This window comes from Zonotrichia albicollis, chromosome 12, assembly GCF_047830755.1.
Source record: "Zonotrichia albicollis isolate bZonAlb1 chromosome 12, bZonAlb1.hap1, whole genome shotgun sequence".
Lineage (NCBI taxonomy): Eukaryota > Metazoa > Chordata > Aves > Passeriformes > Passerellidae > Zonotrichia > Zonotrichia albicollis.
In genome coordinates this window covers 15,395,379-15,421,172 of record NC_133830.1, presented here as the reverse complement: position 1 = coordinate 15,421,172, position 25,794 = coordinate 15,395,379, and the positions used below count along the sequence as shown (strand labels likewise).

General features: G+C 39.8%; 1 long non-coding RNA gene across 1 annotated transcript in view; it reads left to right on the top strand.

Moving 5' to 3' along the window:
- LOC141730652 (uncharacterized) overlaps positions 1–24,142 on the top strand; it is a 55,855-nt gene extending 31,713 nt beyond the window's left edge. The window contains exon 5 of the long non-coding RNA XR_012582252.1: positions 23,511–24,142. This is a non-coding gene — a long non-coding RNA (uncharacterized LOC141730652). The remainder of the gene's footprint in view (positions 1–23,510) is intronic.
- Positions 24,143–25,794: the final 1,652 nt, after the last annotated feature.

Genomic DNA, 25,794 nt, shown 5'->3' with positions numbered 1-25,794 from the left:
TGATTCTTTTTAAAGACAAGATTCTGCCAATAGTGAGTTTCTACTGTTTCGGTAGGAAGTTTTTTTAGCCAAAAATATCAGTAAAAAATGTCTCTACAAAGAAATACACAGAGGAGTTAAGGTGATGAAGGAAACTGGTACTGTTCTTTCAAGTGAGGTCACTGATTTCTGCAGTTTCAGTTCCCACAGGAGATCCACGTGTGAGACACTGTCTGGATTCCAGAGACAGCTTACATACACTGTCAAACTTGGGAGGTTTGGGTCCAAATGACTCAATAGGCTCAAATAAGCAGTTAGATGAGTGATTGCAGTCAGAACCACGACAGTGACCAAATTAGTCCTGTTTCCTTAGAGGAAAGAGGAAGAAAAAAAGATCTGGTGTTACATGGGGTGGCTGGACTCGGATGTTCTCAAGCCCCACAAGTGGAATATGACTTGTAAATGCAAATTAAACTTGTTCAATGAGCTCCATCCCCAGGGAGAAACAGGAAGGCTTTGAAGATCATTTATGCTTCATCCATCACTGGTGCCACTGCTGTCTCTCCCTCTTTGTTTTAGAAAGAAACCTGCTCAAGAGAGTAAGCTGGAAAAGGAATTTGAGGCAATGATTGACACCATGGTGGGAAATCTTTACAAAAGGAGGTTCACTTGTCCCTCTCTCCCTCTTTGAGTTCTTACTTCAAAACCAACAAGCTTTGTGCTACTTTTAGACTACAAAATATGTAATGTAGTCTGTGCTGAGTTTACCATGACACTGAGGATGACTGCATTGCTATTCTTGCAACAGCCATGCTGCAAGAAACTTCAGAGAGAGATGTTTTCTTACCTATCATAACATCCAGCAATTTAAAATAGCTATCAAAACTCTTAATCCTTCATGAAGAAGTTAGGCAAGAACTGTGGTTTCCATTTAAAGAAAAAAAGGCAGTTTGCCCCAAAGTAATGGAGCAACATTTTCAGCAGTAGAATACAACCACCAAGAGTATTTTCTTTCTTGGCCGTTTACAGGTTTGGGTTTTTCTTTTGTTTCAGCATCTTTTAAAGTCAGTAAAATGTAAAGAAATACCAGCTTTACTTGGCATAATTATATTTTTTATGTAAGTCAGATCTTTTTGCCTTCCTCCCTTGAAGGCTACGGGATTGTTTCCAAACAGGCTGATGCCTCTAAGGGTCAGGCGCCTTACAAAGAACAAACAAGGGACTAAATTTTGCTTTTGCTTATGCTGGGCTCATGCCAGAATAACTCTTACCCTTGTGCAAATCCAGAGTAAGAGAATAAACCGAACTGTCCCTTCTCTTGCTGTGAGGAGGATAAAAAGACAAGAAATATATTTCTGTGAGGTATTTATTTTTTAATTTAGGCAACAGTGAAACTGTTCTTACTTACTGGCTTTGCTCTATCTGTAGCTATCCTTCTGAATTTGTGTTGGAGTTCCTTTTGAATATCAAGACCTCAGAGTTTAAGGAAAGACTATAAAAGGGGGTTGACATGGCTGAGATTCTTCAACATTGTGGTAAAACACCCTTAATGAACAAAATGGATAAATCCACTTAATCACATTACCTGTGGCAGAGTCCTGCTGTTTGCTCGCATCCACTTTGACAGCCTGATCCTGAGCCAAGGAGGCGTTTTCTCAGCAAGTGTAGCTTCATTCTGAAACTTGGTCTAGGAGTTTAAGCAGCAGTTTAAATCATGGTACAGGTACTTCCAGCTTGAGACTGGTTTTGTAGGCTGACATTCCCTATTTTATGACCCCTGGATCAGGATCCTTGTTGATTGCCCGCTACAATTACTGTGGATGGCACAATGTGCCACTGTGGCTTCTGCTCTCACCCCATTTCTGCAGCAGAATCTGGGTGTGAACAAACCAAGTTGGATTGTAGAGCCATGGGCAAAAGGACTCCTTACTGTGGGAAAGGTGCTTTAGTCACGGGAATCCTTTCTTATCCTGCAGTTTCCAGCCATTCTGGAGTGCACTGAGGGGGGATATAGGAATAATTAGTAATAATTAATAATAGGAATGGGAATAATTAGCTTCATAGGGAGATCCAGTCCAAAGTCCAAGCTGAAGAAAGGCCAGCCTCAAGTATCTAGGATGTGGGGGAAAATCCATTTCCCATTCCTGAGTTTGTGTGGGAAGCATACATAAACTGGAATGTTTTGTTAGAACAATGACATCAGCTTTATCCTGTTTTCCTCCTGCTGCATTTCATCTCCTGTTTAAACTCTGTTACTTTTCTTGACAAACATCAAAGAAGATTTTTAATTACAACTGTCCAGACTGCTGTAACTTTTTCATTTCAGCAGTCATAGGAACTGTGGGTGAGAGGGACTTTTGGACTGGACTTGTATGTACTTTCTTTTATGTTGTTCTCAAACTACACTTAAGGAAGCATCAATTTTAATTATTATGTAAATAATAAAAGAAGCAGCACCAAAACAAAAGGGCTGACATATAATTACATAAATAGCAGAAGTAATAGAAATCTTTGATGTCCTGTCAACTTTAACAACACCTCTTGGCATTTTTCCAGGTCCAGGCTGACTATGAAATTCAGTCAATGTGCTTTAGAAAATACATCCTACATATTCAATACCCATAAGGAATCCAAGCTGACAGTGTACATTTGCATAGGTCAATTACTCTTTAAAATAATTTTAGCATGGTGATCTGAAATTAACTTTCTAATAATTGTACCACTGCCTGGGCAACTGGAAAAATTGACTGATATGTTTAGACTCAGTGGAACATGTCTAAGAAATAGAGCTACAGAAACAAAATTTGTCATTTCAAAGTTTTAGTTGGATCATGGACAGATTTAGAAGTCCAGGCCTGTTTAATGTCAGAGTTACCCTAGGACAGAAACCCTCCAGCCCTCCCGAAGATATCAAACAGTATGAGCAAGAACAAGAGACCCAATAATTTTTGCTGAAGGTGCTGCAAGGTCCTGTAAGAGTCACCAAAGCTCCTGTGACAGTTCTCTTTGCAGTAATGAACATGTCTGCACCACAGGCTGAGCTTGTTTATTGATTAAAGCTGGATGTGCAAGTACACACACACAGAGACCTCCCCACCACACACAGAAAGTTCCTTCGCTCCATCCACGCTCAACCTGAGTAATCAAAGCTGTCATTAACCTTGCTGCCCTGCTTCCCTAGAAGGGTTTCTATCTAAAGCTGAAACACATCAGTAGGCAGCAGTATCAGGGCAGGAGCAGCTTTGTGGGTGTTGAAAACAGATGCAGCCTGCAAAAATATTTTAATAATATGTTTTTAATTTTGCTTGGGAGCTGGCTATGGGTTTGGGCTGGATCTTGGGAGCGAGGAGGAGAGCCTCAGGCTCCCACCCACACTTGTTTATCACAAAGCCCTTTGACATTCTCCCCAGGGGAGGAAAATAAGAATATTTTCTGTGAAGCAGAGGCAGAACTGTAAGCAGCACCTCAAAGCAGTGATGCAGGTGAGGGGCCTTGCTCAGCCTTAAAGAGAAGTTGTTTTGCCAGATCTCCAGCGTGGCTTTATCTGTACAGATCATCAGCAGTAATGAGGGAGAGAAAGGGAGGGATGCTTTCAGCATCTCCAAGAACTCCTTGCCACAGCAAATGGAAGATTTTAATGCATTTTCACAGATACCAAAGAGCTTTAAGAGTTCTGAGGAAGGCAGGCAAGGTGCTGAAGGGATTTTTCATGGCTCAAACCTCAGGTCAAACCCAGATGGCAGCAGCAGCCTTGTGGCCAGGCAAGCAGAGATGTGGTTTGTGTATCATTTCCTTACCTTCACAGATTGTAATGGTTTCTGGATACGTAACAGGGTTTTTAATCCTTGTGACACTGCCAAGAGTATCTCAACACCAAGGAATTTGCTTGGAACAGGTTCCTATCTACAGTTCTTGCCATCTTTTTATTTCTGATGTAGTAATTTAATGGGTTTTATGGGATGCCATCAAATAAGGGATGTCAAAAAACATTTAAAGGTATGTAATGCTGAGGCTATTTCATGGGACTTAGGAGATTTTTCTACCTTGGCCTCAATTAGAAGGTGTCAATTTCACTTATATCTCAAAACTGTCAGATTCATATCTCCTATCTTGGATTTTTCGCTTGATGTTTTTTTATTTTAAAATCTAAGCAGAAAGAAAGGGTTGTTTTCTACCAGGAGTCTTCTTGGAAAAATTAATAACAAATGTGCTTTTAGCTGGAAACAGAAGCTTTATGGGTAGGATGAGTAACTCTAGAGCAGTGTGATACAATCAGCTGTGCTGAGCATTTAGATTTCTTCTGTGTGGATCAGATGCAGCCCAGAGCTGCCCAGTCCAGTGGCCTGTACATAGGCTGCCAGTCAAGACTGAAAAGAGATGATATCTTTGCTCCTGAGCAGGGTGAAAGTTAATCCCAGGCTTGATGGGTGTGTGTGTGACACCAGGAAAACCCTTGGACAGAGAGTGCTCCACCATGTACTGGCACCTTGCCATCTGAGAAAGTTTGGAGTAATGCAGCTTCCTGTGTGCCTGGGGCTAATTTTGTGTGTTCTGGGCTTTGATTATGAACTAAGAGCTCAGGTGCCATAGTCCAAGTTGACAAGGGAAATCAGCCTTGATTATTTTGCCCACCAGGGTTGGGAGGTTTTTACAACATCAGAGCTTTTTCTTAGCAGTTATACTCTATCTCTATATCTATATTCTCTCTATATTCTATGTAATATTCTATATTCTATCCTTAGGATAAAATAAGTCACACACTTTCCTGACTTAGAGCTGTACAGTCAATTCCATCCCCTCAAGTATTTGTGGTGGCTGGAACTAACATGTCAGAATATCAGCTGAAGGTAATACAAGTTTTGGATTAAAAAGGAGCTTTATGGATGACAAGCTTGGGTTGAAAGATTAGATATGGTTAAAGGTTTCTGTCTGGGATCCCTAAATTCATGGCAAATATAAACAGAAATGTCTTCAAGATTTAAAGAATTATAAATAAAAACTTGGCTCATTTGTTAAATGCATGTGCTCCTGGGTGCTGATACTCAAGCTAATGCTACAAAATGAATGTTACAAGTGTGCAGTAAAACTATAAATATAATTTATAAGCCACTTCTGCTGGGGGAAAAGGTGTAGCCGAAGAAAGATGGGAAAGCTAAAATTTTATAATAGTGTGAGTTGAAAAGTCGAGAAGCTGTTAACAAGTTAACAAAAATACAGAGCTGCTCTGGTGTGGAGCTCAGTTCTCAGAGCCATGACCAGCTCTGTTCTGGGAGCTCAGAGACTGGCAGGGAGTCAAATATTTCTGCTTCTGCAGCCCCAGTAGTCCTAACATTGCTCTTTGGGGAAGAAGTTCTTTTTCCCTTTGAACATATGGCATTATCTTGAGCTAGCTGACTGCTTGATGAATATTTCAAAAAAGGACAAGTCTTATATTGAAGAAGGCCAAGAATGCAACTTCATTTCCTGTTTTATCTAAAAAAAAAAAAAATCGGCTTTTATTTGTACAGATTTAATTTAGAGCACATATGTATGACATATGTAACATCATCAAACAGTTACCTGATGCTTATCAAAGCAGTTGGAACAAAAGAAACCAAGCCAGTAACTCAGTGTGTGTATGGAGCAGGTACTGACTGGTATCAATTTGTATCCAGAGCTCGTTGGCTTCAGTTTTGCAAGGATAGCATCTGTTAGGAGAGGCAGCAGAGTGGAGGCCTAGATTTCAAGAATATTCCTATCACTGTTCTGTGTAGTGTACAACATCAACATTTGCAACCGTAAAATACAGCTGTGTGTATTTTAAATACTCTTACAACCAGCAAATTTTCCTGTGTCACACATCCCTTTCCTGATGAGCTCAGAGCAGTCCCTGAGTGCAAACCATTGCTGCTTTCTCATCTGCTAAATGGTAACTCCCAAGTTGTGCTGAAGTGATCTTCGTGCTCTTGTGGGGATGCCTTGAAAATGTCACTTGCTGAAAAAACAGCAGCACCTGAAGCAGCTTGGCATTTGCATACTACAAATGGCATATGGTAAGTAGGTGGATTTGAGAGTTCAGCATTTAATGTAGAAAGTTTTGTGTAAACAGTAAGTAGTCAGCATGCTCTGTGGTGCTGAAGGAAGAGACAATAGCACAGCTCTGCAAGTAAGAATTCTGCCTCTAAATACCATTTTCAGGTCAGTTATTGATCTGTTTATTTCACAAAGTGCTCAGCTGTGCACATGGTGTCAACTTTAAATAGCTTGGGGCTGATTTTACTTGAAAATGAGGAGTAACTTTATTGATGTCTGTAGAGTTAAAAGCATAAGTTAAAAAGACAGTTTAAACCAGTTTCTGGTCCTGTCATTTGGGTAGGTTTATTTATTTATTTATGGTGGTTAAATGCAATTTAAGAACAACAGATTGCAAAGATTAGGACAGCAAGATTAAAATTAGGTTATTGTGGATCTGCTGCGTGTTATCTGCGGACTCAGGATGGACCAAGGGCTGAGAGAGAAGAGCTCTGGTAGATAGATTTGTTTAACCCTCTGTAACTGAGCTTTGCTCCTCACCATGTACTGACCAGCCCATTGAAAACTTTAGGTGAAAACAAACCCATTTCTGTTTGTGTACCAGACTTTGCACAGCAGGTGTGGGTCTGGGTTTGCTGCTTTGATTGTTACCTCTGGCAAAGGGCTGGTGTGAATGTCTTGGGGCAGTTCTTTTCCAATCACTTAAGGAAAATCTATGTAAAGAAGATGATGTAGGGAACAAACTTGCTGGATTCCTCCCATCATAGAGGATCTATTGATTATTCCACTAAGTTTTCGTAGTAAGTGCCCCTGAATCCAGGACTTTTGTAAAATTCACTGTGTTTACTTGGTATATTTAATTTTATATAAGATTACATGAAGAAAATAAAACTATCTCTTCTTTTTGCAGTGCATCTTTTTAGGACCAGCCATTTTCACTTTTTTCCTCCCCAGAGTGTTCTGAGTGCTTTGTTTTATTTTTAATGTAATGATAAGTCAAAGTGAGGCTTACAGAATCACAGGTCCAGATATCTGAAGTACAATCATCCATCAGAAACCCTCAGTGGGACAATTACAGCCCCCACATCCTCCCACAGCAAACCACGACTGTAGGAGAAGAATTTTCGAGGGCTGCAGCTGGGATTAGACAACATGAAGTACTCCTGCTTCATCCTTCATGAAATCACCTGCTCTTAGTGATTATTGGAATGTGGGGTTTTTTGACATTAGTACCAGCTTTACATATTTTGCAGTTTATTTCAGCATCTGTCTTAATGATGTCTGTTTCAATGAGATGTGAATCTGTCTCTTAGGTAGTTTTCATGTTCTTTACAGAGTAAAGAAAACAGCTTTAAATACTCTTTCACTGTAAAGCACAGTGCATATCCAATACCTCCTCTTCACCATTGAGTGCCCTCAGCATTGTTTTTCTATCCAACTTCTGTTTTCATTCTTTCCCAATATCCTCCTTGCTTCCTGACAGCCAACCCACTGTCATCATTCCTTCCCAATGGTTTCCAGTATTTTCCCTTCCTCTGGCTCAACAACTCACTCTAGAATCTGATTTTTAGGAGATACACATCTGAGTGTCACTTAGATGGGTGTAAAGGCTTACTTTGTCTTACCATCATATTAAAAATAACACAAAGCAGTCATAAAACCATGGTAAATGTGGTCTGAGACATGACTCTGGTTTGAACAAAGATTGCAGTGACCTGCACAGACTGTAGAGCCCTGAGGTGCCGGAAAAGATCCTCAGCAAGGAGTGCTCAGGTCCAGGATCTTGCTGTGCCCTGCCCAGAGCAGTCAGGGCAGTGATGCTTCTGGGAGTGCCCCTTGCAGGAAATGGTTCATGGGGAGCCTGAGCTCTGAGGCACATTTTGCTGTTAGTTTAGAAATTCATCTGCAAAGGTTTATATAAGAAGGTAACAGTTGTTGCTTGGGGACAATAATATCACTAATAATGACAGAATCCAGCAGGCACATCAGTGAGAAAATGCTTGTGTTTATTCCTTTGTGTCTTCAAGTACATCAGGTGAAAATCTGAGCTATGGATGTATCACATGGAAAACCATATGGCAGCATCTATGCTTGGACAGGCATTGGACTTGACTGAATTAATTTCTCAGCAAGGTTGTCCTTGTTGACTGCAGGATTTTGGGGATTATAACAGCAATGTGGACAAGGCTGTCATGTCCTTCAGGATTTTTAGCATGATGTCAGTATGAGCACAGGTGGGCAGTGAGACATTCTGGGCTTCATTCCCCACCAAGTGTCAGTCATTTCATTCCCACAATTAGAAATAAACATCAGTGGTGGAGCACCCTCCCCTACAGCCCATTTGCCAAATGCAAGCACAGCTACATCTGAGAATTGGGCTCTTTTTCTCATTGTAAGGGATGCTTTGGCACTTTTTTCCAATCCCCAAGGCAAAGTGTCTAATTCTTAGGTGCTGACAGGTTTTTCCTCAGGGCTGCACTGCTGCATCTCCAAAATCCTGTGGACAGGACTTTATTTGTTGCTGATTTGCTATAGATTTGGAGAAACTAAAAGAGAATAACCTTGTCCTCTTGTGAAAGTGGATGGCTGACTGAACAGAGAAATCTCTGCAGAGGGTAGTGATATGCAGTAAATTATGCTGAATAATATTGTCTCTTATTTTTAAAATTTTTTTAAAGGATAGTATGGATGCTGGTTTAGCTCATTTTTTTACTATAAAGTAATGTTGGTAATAGAATCACTCATATCCTGTATATTTTGAGCCCAAGTTTTGATTTATAAAGCTTGGTTGTATAAAATAAGAGAGAATAATTTAACCTGTACAGCACAGATAATTTCCATATTGTGCAATAAAAAATAAAGTGAATTCCCAGTTTCCTTATGACACAGGTATGAAGTCTCCAGACTGACTTTTGAGCGTGGTCCAATTTGGCTGCAGGAAAATGGCTGTTTATTTTTTTAATTTATCTTTCTCTAATTTTGATAAAGTAACTTGTAACATGGTTTTGGGAATTAAGAACAAAGATATTCTCTCCTGAAAGGCTCATTCTTCCAGCTTGGTATTACCCAATACTGCTTAGCTCTGGTCTGGCAAGGTTCAGCGGGTGGAGGAAGGGAACAGGTCTTATTTTGAGACTTTAAGAGGAGCTGAATTTTATATTAGCTTCACAGTTTATTTGTTTTTATTCCTGTCCAATAAAAATCTGTTTTTCCATGGGAGCCTGAGGAGAGCTCACTCAAGATGAAAGGAAGTGGAATGTGTCTGAGAGAGTGGCCAAATTTTGATGGCTTCTTTTTACTGATGGTATGAGCAGTCAAATCTTTTAAAAGGCAGTGTTGCTTTCCTCTTACTGTATTTGTTGTCCAGCTCTTCCCCACCCTTCGTGAATGTACTATACTTAATCACCTGCTGAAACCCTTTTGTTTAATTAACCTCTTTTAATTTAACCTCTAGGAAGTTTGAACAATTGTGTGCAGCTTTGGGGTTCCCCTGGTATTTTAAGTTGGTTTTGGCCATCACCTCAGCACATTGGATTAGATTCCCTTTGTGCTGCTTAGTGCCACAAAGGAGATGCAGCAGCTTGGTGTTCATGCTTCATTACAAATACAAGCATTTAACACTGCTGGATAACTTGGTGGACCCATGGTGGCGTTTTTGCCATTAAAATCATGGCTTGGCTCCTTGTGCTTGAGGCACAATGTGTCCCAGGTTAGTTTTAGTGTTCTAAAATAGGAGCCATGGTGTACAGAGTGTTTTACATTTGTTTCAGTGATCTAGAATGTTAAACATGGTGAGGACCAGGCATTAGCAAAATTGAGCCCAGGGTGATGGGAGTTAGAAAACTGAGAGTGTTTGGCTTCTGAAATACATTTCTAATGAATGTTAGTGTGGTGTGTGATCTGCTCCCACTGGTAATATTTCTCACCCTTTAACACCTCTTGGCTCATGCTGAGCCTTGGAGTGCTGCAGCTGACCAGCTCTGGTGCCTGATCTCAATGGCTCACATGAAAAAGCTCCTTTCAGTGAGACCCAGGAATTTCTGAATTCCTTCACTGACAGCTCAGTCTGTGGCAAAGGAACATGGAGAAGAATGTTAACTTAAATTCATTCCCCTTCAGATTATGTCAGTCTGCCTCCAGCAGATAATGCCACATTATAAATGAAGTGTGTTAGTTGCCATGCTGACCTTGAGGTATGAGCAGAATGATTATTTTAATTTTTGTAGCAGTTCAGTTTGAAACACTTGAGTGAGGGTGGTGAGGAAGGAGTGTGCACTTTGTGTGAAGATACAATCTGATGAGTAATTTGATCACTTGGCCAGTTTTTGTGTTCAGACCACTTACCATGGCAATATTTAAGCACAGAAGTCTTACAGCAGTATGGCAGGTACTCATACTGTTTTGTAGGTTTTCTTTAAATTTACACTTGTGCATATTTCACATAGTTGAGCTTCTCTCCATGTTTTACAGCTGTCCATTGTTACCTGACTTGAATAAGAAAGCAGAGTAGTGTAGCTGCAAAGAGGTGGTGGTTATTACTTATCACTGAACGGACTGATAACTGAAATCACCCACACAGTGGTTACTCCTAGGTTTTCCAAGGAGCCCTTGTGGCAGGAGGCCCTGATTCCTGTACCTCCTGCAGTTGTCACTGGAATGCTGCTTCACTTTAACAAACTGTCTTGTGTAGAGAACCCCTGGAGTACACCTAAACACTGTCAAATGGCTCAAACACCTGGGCTATGGATCATGTTTATTGATTAGAGCAGCTCAGGCAATGCCCAGGATCAGCTGATTGAACCCACCCAGAAGGATCTGCACTCACTTGGCTTACCTGGGTATGGACTGCTCCAGCCAGTTTCCATTTGCCTGCTTCCCATCCAGCTGAAACTGAGGAAGGCTACAGGGATGAGTAACCCCTGCCTGGGCTCTCAGCTGTTACCATGTGCCACTTCTCTAATTATCAGTAAAATGACAGGACAGAAATATCCTCTGCTTCATCCTGTAGATGCTCAATGTCATGGTTGGCACCCCTGGTGTCAGTTAGCACAGAGCTCAGAGAAAGTGGAAAAACCAACAGACAGCTCTTTTTGTACTTTTTGCCTTTCCTTCTAATCATTGTTTTAACTTTCCTCCCCAGCCTCTTGTTTTGTTTCCCAGAAACCTATTTTTTTGCACTTTGCAGGTATCACTTCTTGGTAAGAGTTTTCCTGCATTAGCTCCGTTGACAGGACAGCAAAACAACTGAATGTTGTTTTTTATTAAAACTTGAAATTGTGTTTATGGAGATGGTAAGTTCTGGTAGCTTACACACAGCATTAGGTAGGAGTTTGCCTCAGTACAGTGGCCAATTATCACTTCTTTTCAGAAGCTCACTGTGTTTTGCTTTATATCACCACCTACAATTTCAAAAACTACTTTGTGAAATAGTCTACGTAACATTCTTCTCAGAAGAGAAAGAGCTAAACAGTTTCAACAGTGCTGGAAAACAGGTTTGAATTTTTAAATAGAAAATGCTACATCTGCTTCAGTTTATTTCCTTCTTTTTTCCAGCATAATAACTAAGTTTTGCCAGAAAGCTCCTTGCTGTTTATTCTTCACATTTCTAATTCCTCAGATGTTGCAGACTCAAAGGACAAGACCATTCATTCCTTATGAATTTTTTGTGATCATTTGTTCCAATTTTGTTTTTAGTCACATTTCACATTTTCCTTCCCTGAAAAAATGTACCATCAGAACTCTCACTATCAGATCTGTCTGTTAACATTCAGCCTGGCCAATCTGAGAGCCCCAAAGTTCACTAGCTGTTCATCAGCAGCCTTTTTTGTGAAGTGTTCACAGTTGCCTGTCTAATGGGAAGGTTAAAATAAGTAGGAAGGTGTGAAAAACCCCGGTCTAGCTAACTGGTTTTCATCCTTTTCCCTTTATATCAAGCAAGATATTTCCAGTTGGAGTACTGATTTTTAGCTATGTATATGAATTCTCTCAGACTATGCTGTCACTTCACATGCTTGTAACCATCATCTACTGCCCCCAAGCCTTAATTAGTCTCTTTGCTTTCCTTCCTTTTAACATTATGAGTATGTCATGACTTATTATATTTTGCTTCATATTATTTGTGAGGAATAATTGAATATCTTGTTTATATTTTAAGCATTCTCCGACTTGCTTTTCACACAAATGGATTTGAATGGTTCCCGCTGTTTCATATTATCAGCTGTAATTGTTAATTACTTAAATGTCTCTGTAAATTCTAACCCATCACATAATTACTTAATATCTCACTTTGCAGTGGATTCAGGAAGTATATGAGCACTGGTTCAGGTTTTCATTACTTTACTCTTATGGTAGTATCAAATTGTCTCTATCAGAAATCATCATCATGAAGTGATTGAAAAGGTAAAAACAGAATGAACTTCTGTTCAGGTAATTACATGTGCAGGGGCATTTGTTTGCAGTTTGAAGAGTTCATTTGCAGCAAAGCCGAGAACTGTTAGAAATATTTCAGCTTCAGTGATTTCATCATGTTTGCTAAAGAGAAAGTATATTTTATTTGTATTGGGGGGAGCATTTACTATCTTTGATGCTGTAACTGTCATCAGTAGAAGCCATTTAAATTCTAGATGGCAAAAGAATCTTAATTGTACCTCATGTGGTAAGGTCAAGTTGCCTGTCAGAGTGCTGTGTAACTTGAGGGAATTACTCTGCCCAATACTTCAATTTGCCTTCTGTTGCAGTTGTATGATTCCAAGTGGCAAGGATGAGCAGTCATGCAGAAAATCTTTGACAGAATTCTTTGACTGCTTCTAAAGCCTTGCACACTGAAGATCTATAAATGTTACTAAATTAATGAGTAAAGGCAATTTCATGGAGTATTAATGATAACAAAATGACATCCTCATTCTTTTATGTTTTTATGCAAGGCAGTTATGCAGAGTGAATGACAATATGTAATGGGCAGATTTAATTGATTAAACCTTCTCTGCAGAAAGTGGGAACTCCAGTTTGAGCTACATCCCATTAAATACTGAACTCTTGATTGCTGTTCAACAAAATCAATACAGAGCAGAAGTCAGCAGTGAATCTTGTGCCTGCAGCAGTAATGCAGTTTGACAATAAAAATCAATGCCCAGTCCCAAAACTGAGCAGTTAATAGTATTTGTGGTTTATATCTTTTATAGATCCCTAGGTCCTTAAGGCCATCTGTTAATTTAATGCCTGTGTCTGGATCTGGGGAGCTCACTGACTCAGAGAAATAGGTTTGGAGTTTTTTTTGCTTCTTTTGCATTGTGCATCAGTTTCTGCCACATAAAATCTGTATCTGTTGCACATGGAATTGTTGCTCAAGGTATTAAACTGTACACATCTCTAGATAAAAGGCCATCACCCATGTAATGAATAGGCAGGAGGGATCCTTTCACAAAACCAAGCACAATTTCCAATGGCTTATTCTTTAAAAATCAGTCTCCTGACATTGACAATGACAAGTCTGTGGGTTTTTTTAAAGTCTGTAATAGATTCTTTATTAAAATGCCTTTTTCATAGAACTAACTTAATGTAGCCAATTTTTATATACCTTATAGAAATAACAGGACTAGAGTTTGGTTGCAAATCTTGTATGTTATCCTAGAGTAAACTATCCAACAGCAATATATGAAATAAATGATAATTTAACTAATTCATAGTTTAGTAATGAGGCATTTCATACTTTTTCTGGAAAGAAATTGTATCTATCTTCATCTCTCAGTGACTATTTAAAAACTGTGTGCCCTGAGTTTTCATTTTATTTTCAATTCCTCTCTTTTCCTGTACAACTTCATACATATTTATGAATGTTTTATAGAATAGAAATGAAATTCAGTTCTTAATACTGCACAATATTTCTCAGAAGTTTTTATTATTACCAAGTTTATTTTTGTGTATGTATGCTGTACGTTTTGTCCTGTACTGTGTTATCTCTGTGAAGTATTTTGTATACAACAGAAAATAAGGCACATAAAATGTACATGAGTGCTTGAAGTCAGGTCTCAGACCCCACTGGGAAATTGAGCCTGGTGTCTTGACTTGCAGTTCTTTGACCAGTAAATAATATTTCTTCTTGAACAGTGAAGTATCAAACCCAAACTGAAAAAACCAATCATTTTAAAACCTAGAACACTGTTCATTTTTTCAAGTTTCATCAGTAATCTTACACTCTCTGTTAAGCTGCAGAGCATACTCCAAAATAAGGGGGGAGAAGTTTCTGTGTCCATACATGGTAAAGAATTTATGAGAATTGTTTTGGAATTATTGCTGAATCACTCCTAAAATACTCAGCAGAGACCTCTGAAAAATGTGCAGTAGTGTGAAGCAAATTAGCTTCCTGCCACCAAAAATATGTCTTTTTTAAAGACAATTTATGCATGTAATTTTCCCACTATAAATTTTGCAAAGTGGTTGTGATTTTTATTGTGAGTGTAGGGTTAGAGAATTAGTCTAGACATTTACCTATGGCTTATTTAATTGTAAAAACTGCAAAAGCAGTGTCTGGCAGGGTGATAGGGTGAGTGGGTCCCACAATCACCAATGGACCAGATGGGAAGGGATCACTGGGGGTTGTCTGGTCCAGTCTCTGTGCTCAAACAAGGTCACCCATGGCACAGAGCTGCATCCAGGTGGTTCTTGCCAATGGGGAAGGCTCCAGACCCTCTCTGGGGAGCCTGTTCCAGCGCTGTCACCTGCACACTAAGGTTTGCTCATGTGCAGGTGGAAATTCCTGGCCATCAGTCCCTGCCTGTTGTGTCTTGTCCAATTGCTGGGCACCAGGAGCAGGGCCTGGTCCCTGCTCTGACCGCTCCCTGCAGGCACTGGCACACAGGGATGAGGGCCTTTCTCAGTCATCTCTGCTTCAGGCTGAACAGCTCCAGCTCCCTCAGCCTTTCCCCATGGGAGATGCTCAAGTCCCTTAATTATGGGATCACATCCTCTGGCTGCTTTTGCTGTAACCTTAAGCAATGGCAGTAGAGCTGTGGCTGGTAAAAGTTATACACACCCCCACCCCAACACAAACACAGCCTGTTTTGTGTACTTTGAGTAAGAAAAAAACTAGTTTCCTGATGATGTGGCTTACTTGGGTTATTCCAGGGCTCACAGAAGCAGGACAACGTTTTGAAAATGGGGCTTGTTTGTGTTTTCACTAGGCCAGCTTGTTTCTCTTTGTTACTCTAAGAGTGAGTAAATCTGTCTTAAATTTCTGCCTTGCTTGTTCACATATCAACCTAAACATCAAGGGAACACTCTTGCCTTTATCATCTGTCTTTTCAGAATTTGTGTAGTCTGTTCCAGCAAAGCCTGTGACAGAAGCCTACATTGATGAAGCCACAGCAAGTGGTTCCTAATTCTCTCTTTATCTCGTAATCTAATCAAGTGGTACACAGTAATTCCCAAAGCATAGCTGGATTATCAGCACAGTCAAGCCTCTATCCAGTCACAGTTTAAAATGAACCACTTTACAAGCCATAGTAAAGGCACTTGATATAGTAAGGACACTTAAAACACCTAATTATGCAGTTTGATTAATCAGGACATCTTTGAAATCACTGATGATGTTCTGATGGCTGTGGACTGAGATTTACCATGTGCAGATATCATCTACTTCTTCCAGCCTCAAGGTACAGCTGTTTGCTTCCTGGAAGGAGATTTTTGTTCCTCACAGTGTTTGTAAGTAATTGTTACTTTTCACTGAGGGATGGATATGGGTCCTTTTTCCCCAGTGATTTTTCTGTATGTGGGGTTGGTTTGGTTTTATTTTATTTGGGTTTTGTGACTTTGTTTTTTTTACATTATGTGGTCATATAGAGAAAGCCTACAAAGGCAAGGTACTGCTGAATAATCTGTAGCCTGGACAAAACTCTGCAGTTCATAGTCTCTCGTGTTCCAACCAACTCTTTCTCTTGCCTGTATTTTTTTTTTTAATACTTCTGTCAATAATGTTGAAGGATTCTGATTAGTGCCATTGACTGGCTTCTGTTTGGAGAATAATTATGAATTTTGTAATTTTCAGCAGCTCCATAGTAGCAGCAGTATAATACAAGTGCGCTTTGGAAGAAAAGAACAATATTTCAGGTGTTAGGGCTGCACTTCATTTGGGCTAGGACTGAGAGGTCATTGGAGAAAATGAGTTTAATTGATACCTACTAACAGTTTCAGACTGCTGAGGTCATTGAAGGAGAAAATGAGTTTAATTGATACCTACTAACAGTTTCAGACTGCATATTAGACTCCCATCTAATAGGTGAAGTTCAGGGAGGAGTTAGCTGAGCTTGAAGCTTTTGTCCAGAACAGACCATTTATACAGTGCCCTGCAGTGCTGAGGTCAGGGCAGCCTCCAGGCTGGTTTAGCTGCCATGGCACAGACACTCAGAACACAGTGCACCTGTTCCTCTAGGAGAAAAATAGAAACCTTGGAATCGTCAGAATTGGTAGCTCAGATTTACAAAAAGCATTCTACAGACATTGAAAGCTTCTGCAGGTACTGGAAAGTCAGCTTAATAACTGTCTAATGGAAAAGTTGTGATACCTACTGATCTAACACTGTTCATGAAAGCTTCCTGAAGCTTTTCCAGGAATTCCATCCAAGTACTGAATGCCTTCAGCTCTTAAGATCTGATCTATCCATAACACTTGGCTCTTACAGAATACTGAGTATTTTGGGCTTTGTCAGTGTGTCAAAAGTTATATTAAAACAAACTTGGAGAGTTTTTGGTGAAGGTTTCAAGTAGCAGTAGCCTAGTTGTGGTCTCAACAAAGTCAGCATGTCACCAGACAAGAATCAGTATAATGCTTTTAAAGTTGGAGTCCATAACTGTACTAGGATGGATGTGATTATTTGGGTGACTTGACAGAGTTGAAGACAGTATGTGGGGCTGCAGTTTTAAGTTTTTAAAGCATTTTGTATCTTTGTTAATTATACAAGTTACTGGAATGTGTTCAAGTCCATTTATACTACAACTTCTGGGTACTGCAGCTTGAAAAGCCCTACAGACATGTTAATGTTCAACTCCCATTTTGGAAATGTAGTTCTAATTGTGAACTGATCTCATTAACTTGGATCCACTAATTCCAGAGCCTGGGCAAGCTGCAAGTGATAATGAGATGCAGATCCTGGCTGATGGCTGAGGAAACACTTGTGGAAGGTTTGTTTTTCCAGACATGACTGAGTTTGTGTCTGTACCAGCAACATCACTGGTATCAATATCTGATCAGAAGCCTACACTGAATGATTGGCTCTCACAAAGGCTAAAATAACTTCTATTCCTGAGTAGTGTCAGGGGATTTTCCTGCAGCTCCTGGGGCTGAAAAGCCTCAGGGAAGAGTCCACCTGTTCTTACAAGTGAGTGTAAAAACTGAAACCAGGTGGATTCCACCTCTGAAATGTGTAGAGACCCATGAAAGTGCCCTGAGTGCATGGAATGGATCTGAGTGTCCTGATGACTGTCTCCTTGGCCTGCCCAGCAGGTGTGGGCAGGTATTTTTGTGTAGAACAGCCAGCCTCCCTGGTGTGCTGTGAGGGGGAACCATCTGTTCCTGAGCAGCAGAGCTCACCTCAGTGAGACTTGGCTTGTGGCACTGGCTGCTGATGCCCCTTGCTAATGAAAGCACATCACTGTCAACAGAGATGTGAGAGAAGTGCAGGAAGAAAGTGCAGAAAATTGCTGTCTGTATGCAAAAAATGCTTTTTAATCAACTGCCATCAGCAGAGGCAGAAAGCCAATCAGACAAAAATCAGCACTTCCTTGGCACTGTTTGTTCTGTTACAGTTGTCTGTCTTTCGCCACACATCATTATTGAGTGCTCAATCAGTATTAAATCTAATTCTGGGATGACATCTGAGAATTTATTTTACAGCATTAGCAGCTGGAAGAATGTCCTGCCTGTTAATTATTTACATTATCTCTCTCTCAGAATAACAGCTGGCAGTTAAAATACTCTGGAATGAAACCCAGTGCCCAGATAAATACCATGTTTATGCAGGTGTAGGAGCATACTGTGTAATCTCTTAAAGCCAGTGCCTTCAGAGGGTGATGAAGGAACTCATTTGGGGCACATCTTGTACTGATATGTCTTAGGGAAATGGGAGATGCTTTTCTTTGTACACACATAGACAAGATATCTAATGCTTGCTTTTATAATGTGCCTAGGAAAGAGCTGAAGAAGGGTAGTTAGTCTAAAAATCAGTCAGCTGTCATTTCCGAACTGTAACTATCCTGGCTGATTTAGAGGAGAATATCAAGGTATTAGTTGTGAACTCTCTGTTGGGGTTCTGGCATGTGCAGGTTTGCTCCCCATTTCCCCAGCAGTGTGTGAGCCCAGATTGTATTGCTGTGCTGAGCCACAGCACCCTCATTCCAGGTGGTAGGAATGGGACTGATGAGCAGAACTGCTGAACCATTTCTGATGAGCTGTGAATGCTGTGTTGCTGAGAAGGCCAACAAGTGAACTAAATCCATCTATTTTGTCCTTTCTGAGTCCAAGCCTTTGCAGTCTCTTTCCCAGGGTGCCAGGTTTTGGTCTGTTCCCCAATTTATTCTCTTGACTCTTTTAGTAGGAATCTTCCCATGGGAGCATTGTGGGGAGTTCTGCACGTCCTCATTCTTTGCCTGAGGATGAGGCAGTGCTGGGGCCTGTGAGGTCTCAATCCCTCTTGTATTTTGTCTTGGAGAAGGGAAGGATTGCACAGACATCCTTTTAAGGAGCCATGTGCTCCAGGGTGATGAAAAGGAAGACAGAGGACAAGCTGTGGCTCCAAATACCTCAGTGCTGATTTTGGGTCTTTTTTAAGAGGAGGATACTTGCTCTTAGGGTCATTTCACTATTTCAGTCTGTAAATGCAACTTTCAGGTTCAATTAGTTAAATATGCTTTTTTCTCTCCTGCCAAGTCATGGTTGTTCAGTAGAAATACTGGGTTTTCCCCTGAGGCAAATAAAATCTTGTGAAGGACAAAGTATATGGGAAACACTGGGATGAAAATGAAATTAAGGAATTGCATGGCATAGGTTACAAATAAAAATCCCAAAATGTTTTTTAATCTTAGAAAAGAATGATCTGCTCCTTCTCCTTCTTCCAACCCTGTATTCATTTACCTTTTTTCTTAATTCTATAAATATGTAGTGTATTGTAATGCTTGTTGAAAACATGCAACTTAAGTTATACCATTCAGCCTGGAAATACTGGGGCAAAGCAGTGATAGGATAATCCATGATCTGTGTGAAGAGAGGGCTGTTTGTAGCATCTGGCTGTCAGATTTCTGTTTGCTTGTCTCATTTGAGCATTCTGACAATTAATCAATATTGAAGTGCTGCTCTGGATGTGCAAAGGCTGGGGCAGACTAAGTGCCAACCTGACCATGTGCCTTTTGGCAAAAGTGCTGTCTGGCTTCTTTAAGTTTTGTGAATTTTCACTAAGTATAATATTTTCTCAAAAAAGAAGGAACTAATAATGAAGTAATTATTTTCAGGGCTGTGAGCAAGACCAGTTTTGCAATTTTTGGCATACACATTTAGAAGTAAACAGTAACAATGCTCTTTCAGGCCATTCATTTTTATTTATGTAGACAATATACTCACAGATTTTCTACTGTTGGCAGTAAAATTTTGGCTCATGTGCACTGCTTATTGACTGAAAATCCTCCCATGCACTTCCAAGGGAAGTCTTGCTCTCCCATCTACTCTCTATTCATCTCATAAATCACATTGGAAAAATAAGACTGAAAATTCCTTTTTATTCACAAACCAGCCGAAAATGGGCAGTAACACTGCAGACTGTTTCAGAATTGCCCAGCTAGTCCTGGTGCTGTCAGCATCATTCCAGCACTGCCAGTTTTTGCCTACTGTCAGTCAAATTTACTTTAGCCATAGTTGCAGAGGGAAGTTGTGTTAAACTTCTCTGCCCTCACCAGTGCTTTGGGGTGAGCTTAAAAAGAAAAAAGGCCCCATACTGCCTGGAAAATCCCACCCAGTTTTCCCTTTAATGTTTGCCACATATGGTTGTGAAATCCAGTGTCTGACTTATTTTCTAAATATAGAATTGTAACTCTTTTTAAAATTATCAATGCAATGGGTCTTGTTTGTTTTCAAGATATTATTTTGCAATATAACAAAGTATTGAGAGTTCTTGTATTGTCCATTTCCATTAGGCCCTTTTGAAGACATTTTATTCCTTTTTCTTTGTTTTACTGCATATTGGGAAGTATCTCCTTTGCAGTTTTGAGTTAGAAAGCAGAGTGGCAAAGAGCACATGGCTTTACCAGTGGAAGAGTGGCCGGGGGTGAGCAGGCTGTGCCCCACTATCAGCACAGAGTTTTTCCACACAGCTGTGCCCAGTTCTTTGGTAGCAGAGGTGGAACAAAACCAGTAGTGGCAGCAAGGCACAGGCTCAGTGGTTTCTTAGCTGAATTTTGAGTGTTTGTCTCACACTGCACTACTCAGCTGTAACCTCCTCATGTAGTTCTGTGTTATTGGAGTGACCAAATGGAATTAACTTCACATGAAAGGCTTTGAATTTGCTTGTTCATGATGCAGGATTTTGTCTCAGAGGTGGAAAGTGGCTGAGTGTAAGCCTAGATGGTGAAAAAACAAGTAAAGTGAATGAGTTTTATTTCCCCGTCTCCCTGCAAATATTTGTATTTTTTATCTAAAAAGCAGGAAGCAGCCTGTGATTTTAGTAACATGCCTAGAATGAAATCTGGGGTTTTGAACAGCTTTCCCTGCTTTGGCAGTGCTTTCCATTGTCAAATTCACAATGACTTATAACAGAACTATTCAGAAACAATCCTACCAGTGCAGATCTCAGTTCTAGTGGCCTGTTACACCCCAAACCACTCCACTTCTCTTGGCAAAGAAAAGAATATACAGTGTTACATCAGGGAAGAAACTGGTAAATGGCATTTGAAAGCAAACAGTTTTATTCATAAAGAGAAGAAATCATACCAGAGTACAAGCAGAATCACAACTGATGATGGTCTTTAACAAGCACACTGTTCTTCTTGGGTAGTGGGGGGAGATACAAAAATACAAAGTTTTTTTAAATTCACCTGGTATTTTTAAGTAGAAATCAACAGGCTCCATCCTGCTAATGTAAGTGTTCTTAGGTATAACTAAAAGCATGTTTGAAAAAACATTATGTAAGGAGATAGGCAGTTTTAAATAAGACTGGTGAAACATCTAGAATGATATGAAGTATTGTTGATTTTCTTATGGATTACCTCAAATTTTGGGCTTATATTGTTGCAAATAATGTATCCTGTACCTGACTACTGGAATTAATCACAGTCATGGCAAGATCATCTCTGGGGTTTTTTTGTTGATAAACACATGCAGTCAGTGACATAAAGATCTGGAAGGCTGCCAGAGTTGCAGTAACAGAATAAAGCTAATTTCTTACATAATTTCCTGACTAGCACTTTCCCAGAGTACAGTAACCCTGCATATAGCATTTGAAAACATTACCCAACAGCATTATAGAATGAAGCCCAGTACAATTTAATATCTGAGAGAGGATGAAGGTCTAAGGATACAATGTCAGTGGAATAGAAGGGATTTGTATTCCTAAATGTTTCTACAGAAAAATTACAGTGTTCTCTGTGTGTATAGGACTGAAATTATTTCAAGATTTGCCACTCTTTGCCACTAACCATTTCTTGATTTTTCTGTTGGACTCTGAGCAAGACTGATAACATAAAACAGTGAACTTTGCAGATGGAAAGGAACTGGTTTTATAACAGATTGAGTTTTGGGAGCAGGGTGTGGGTAGAAGAAGATATGCATTGCTGCTTTAGTCTCAGACATGTGGTCAGATCCTTTTGTTTGAACCTCCCCACATTCTTCAGGATGTGAGTGGGAGTATTCTCCCATACATGAAAATCTTACACGACTCCTGTGACTTCTCTTACAGTGAACCTCTGATACTGCTGGTTTCTAAGAGAAGAATTAAAAGTTTATGTTGAGGTGGAACAGGCATGGAGGTCTAAAGACACATGGTGAAATACAAAGTGCTTCTGAAATCTGCTGGTGAATGAAGGGTGGTGTGAACCACAGCCTGCAAGCTGCACCACGGTGAGTAAAGGTAATAGTGACAGACTGAGGCTCCAAATGAATAGCAGTTGTATGCTACACCTTTAGCTTTCTAACATAATGGCTATGAAGTCAGAAAGATGAAATTTTTTCCATTTAGTGGCATTTCTCTTCTGATGGGAGTGGTGGTCACAGATACAGCAGCAGAATACAAGAGCCAGGGTGTGGCTTTCTTTCCTTACCATTGCTCTGTGCGGACACTTGTATTTGTGAGAGGAATATCCAGCTCCTTTGACTGCCCACTGCTCATTCAGAGTTTCTCCCCTCTGGTAAGGACAGTAAATTGCCTCAAGAATTTTCTTCTACAGACGTGAGAAGGCCTTCTTTCTCATTCTTTATTTTAAGTTGGGTTGCTTTTGCTCCCTTTGTGGCCTATAGAGCTGACTGTGTTTGCTTTCACCTCTCTTCCACTGGGCAAGAGGCCAAACCATGACTCTTGGTGGAGGGATGCAGACTTTCTGGTAAAATGGAATATCTGGTAGGATATACAGCTCTGTCCACAGCATAAATTCTTAGGAACAGGGGAAGTGTTGTGACTATAGACATACAAGTGCCAAGGTGCCCATGAAGCCCTCATGCAATTCTCAGGGATTGAAACAGAGCCCATGGGATGTGTCTGCAATATCATGTTCAAGTAAAATTTTCCCATCATGTTAAATCTAGACTTTCTCTATTTAAGTGTAAACTGCCTAATAATTTATGCCCAAGTGTCTTTACAGTACTACAAGGGATCTTTTCACCAGGATTTAGTTGTGGTCAGGAATACATGAATGTGTGACAACATCTTCTGTTGTAATAGACAAATTTTTGCTCTCTGTAACTAAACCATGAACCCACAGAGGGAGAGAAGAAGCAAAAGTACATATCCCACTTGAGGGAACAGTTTGCTGCTGTTATCGTTAGGGGGTTTGACTTCTGTGAATTTAGCCTAGTATACCCGATCCTTCAAAAAAATGCCAATCACCTTCTCAACCAATCTTAGTAGTGAGAGTGGATATATTCTGGTTTTTTCCAAGTTATATACAAACTGTTGATACGTCATGGTTCAGTTGTGATACACTTGTAACTTGGCTGAACAAAGAGAAGTATTTTTTTCTTAGCACACAAACTCAGAGTGACTGGCAAAGCTGAAAACAAAATTTCTTTAAAAGAAAATAAAAAAAGCAGGTTATTTAGTAGAGAAGGTAGAGGGGAATTTTTTATTGCAATCTCCTTAAGGGACAAAGTGGGGAAATCCCCTAATGTTGTTAGCATGACACAAGATCTTGTGTTTGAGGACTTGCAGAAGTGTATCTCATGTGATGACTAATCTCGTTTGTCTTTTCTATTTTTCTGTCACCATAACTGTGATGTTTGAGGACAGCTGGTGTCCTCAGAGCTAAGCCATCCTGTGTTTGTTTGTTCCATAGAAGCCTAGACACTGAGCCAGCAGGGGTGGCAGTGCAGCCAAAGCTGGAGTGCAGAGCCTTGTTCCGAATGCTCTCACAACAGGACTTGCAAGGTGAGCTGTCTTAGGACCTTGACTGACCTCAGGCTTGGGGAGAATCATTTTTTTTGAACAGCCACATCCAACAAAGCCATGTTTTCGATCCAGAAGGAGTCAGTGAAGCTCAGGAACTCGACTCCATGGACATTTGGATTAGAGGCATAGATGATTTTGGTGCTCAATATTGTTCCCTGATATCAAGGGGATATATTTGGATAACCTCCCACTAGAAGGTGAAAGAGGAGCTTTCCTTTCCCCCTATTTTTTATTGAGAGAACTCTGCTGGTGTTAAGTTCTCCTCCCCATATTCCTAGTGAATTTTTTTCCCCTAATATTTTAGGGTTTTGTACTAAAAGTGAATTTTAAATATTGAAGGATAATGTGGGAGTTTCTGAAACTGAATAGGTAAACATATGCTGGGATTGTCTTATTTAAGACATTCCTTGTTTGCCACAAAGGAATAAGAGGAATCCAAAAAATGTATTGCATTTAGCTGTAGCTATCATGAATGCTAGAGGACTCATAAATAGGCTGAAGGTATTTTATTCTATCCATTTGTCAGACTAATCACTGTCTTGTGAGAGGGGTTATTTCAGTAAAGAATGAAAGTCAGCTCTCAAGTGAGAAGGAAATGAATGATGTGAAGAGATACCTGACTCATAATTAACTCTGTTTGACAGGTGAGCGTGCACAGTGTTATATAATATTGTATGAACATAGTTTGAAGGCAGTGTATGTGAGTCACAAATTCTGCATTCTAAAACTTCATAAGGCATTGCACGAAGTGATTTTTCTCCTCCTAGGTGCTGAATTACTTTGAGTAGCAAAAAACCACTTTTTTGTGTCATATCCTGCTGGCTGTTAAGTACAACTCTTGCATGTCTCCATCTCCTGCAAAAGTCTCCAGATGATGCAAAAAAAAAAAAAAAAAAAGGAATGAGAAACTGGAATATTTTTCAAGAATACATTGTATTCAGTGCATTTTCAGAATCCAAATTCCTCTCATATGTATTTCAGAAGCTCTTGCTAGGAGTGTCCTTCCACAGTGTGTATATTACTATGTTCATTGAGTTATTGTCATGGTTGATTTTAAAAGTCTTAAGGTTACTTCATAGACAAACAAATCATGCTGAGGTCAAAGCAAGTTTAATAACACTTCTTGTTGAATTCTAAAATATAAGAGGATTATTCTGCTTGAAAACTTGGCAGCTATGAAGTGTTTTAATGAACAGAGCCTTATTTCTATATGACTATTAAAGCAAACAGTGTTGGTGAATATACATGTTTTTACAGCAAGCAGAAATCTCTTGTGCAGACTTTTCGCACCTCTCTCTCTTTCAAATACATTTTTTCTCAAGGGATGCAGCCTGGAGCTTTGCAGGGTAGGATTTGGGATGTCCTAGGCTCCAGAATCAATTCTGATCACAATCATAGCTGAAATTGTGCATGAGCAATAAGTGAAGGCAGTGAGATTTGGCAAGGTAAAAGAAACCATCTGCAATTGAACTTATTATCTCTGATTATTGCCGACAGGATAAATGTTCCAAAAAGAGCAAGAACTGTTCCATTGTAGTTTTCTTATTTCATATATTGATAGGTTTCTAAAGCACACAGCAATTAGATAAATTGTCTACCAGTGCTCAGAGTGAGGGGCTGATGCAAATTTCCTAAGCCAGCCAAATGACAGGTAAGACAGAGACTGTTAAGCAGATCCTAGCAAAAATGGGTGTAATTTCTACCCTTGAAGAAGGCAAGACAGAAATCATCTTCAGCTGAACATATATATACAGGAAAAAAAAGCTTAGTATTTAGAACACAAAGGACAGTTCAGATGGTGCAGAATTAAGTACATGTTTTTGCATGAATTCTAAGCAAGGAGCTTGCCAGTTCCTGTGACAAAATATTGTAATTTATTGCTTCCTCACATTAAATAACCAGAAGGTGCTTTTTTGGTAGATCTTTAAAATGTCTGTTGAATGTCACAGATTTCTAAATTGAAAAGGTTAAAAAAAAGCTTTTTGGAAGCTGACAACGTTGTGCAGAACACTTGGTTTTGCTCTTCTAATCAATACATACAATACATACAATCAATACATACAATTTCTTAAAATCTGCCTAATATACTGTGAAGTATGCAGGTTAATTATTTAGCAGTTATAAAAAAATGTAGCACTATCCCATCCTTGGTATTTTACTATGACTTGTAT